The sequence below is a fragment of the Trachymyrmex cornetzi genome, unplaced genomic scaffold (assembly GCF_001594075.2).
Source record: "Trachymyrmex cornetzi isolate Tcor2-1 unplaced genomic scaffold, Tcor1.1 scaffold186, whole genome shotgun sequence".
NCBI lineage: Eukaryota > Metazoa > Arthropoda > Insecta > Hymenoptera > Formicidae > Trachymyrmex > Trachymyrmex cornetzi.
In genome coordinates, this window is record NW_017296484.1 from 151,515 (window position 1) to 151,953 (window position 439).

Here is a 439-nt window from a genome sequence, read left to right on the forward strand (position 1 = left end):
TTGAATCTTTAAATACAGCAGCATCATGAGTACTCCCAGGATGACGAATACAAATATTTCTAAATCTACAAACAATACATTTATTAATGAATATGAATATCATATAATGAGTATTGTGGTTTTTGGGTTGAGGTGCTGGTGCAATGATTATTGAGATCGTAGGTTCTCGAAATAACTCTTTATTTTGAACCGCTGTACGTCTTACTCGGACGAGCACTTAGCTGTATCTGACCTGCGCCAATAGCGCCAACTCACTAGGGATAAATCCCTCGCCAAATCGATAGAATCGATATGGTCGCTCGCTTCCTAACCTAACGCGGTACACTTTAAATATGGGCTTGAATCACTAACCATAACAATATATATTGTTACATAATTATTTCAATTGTTAAAGGTTTACATTTTTGAAGATCTGCTTACATTTTTGAACATGGCTAGA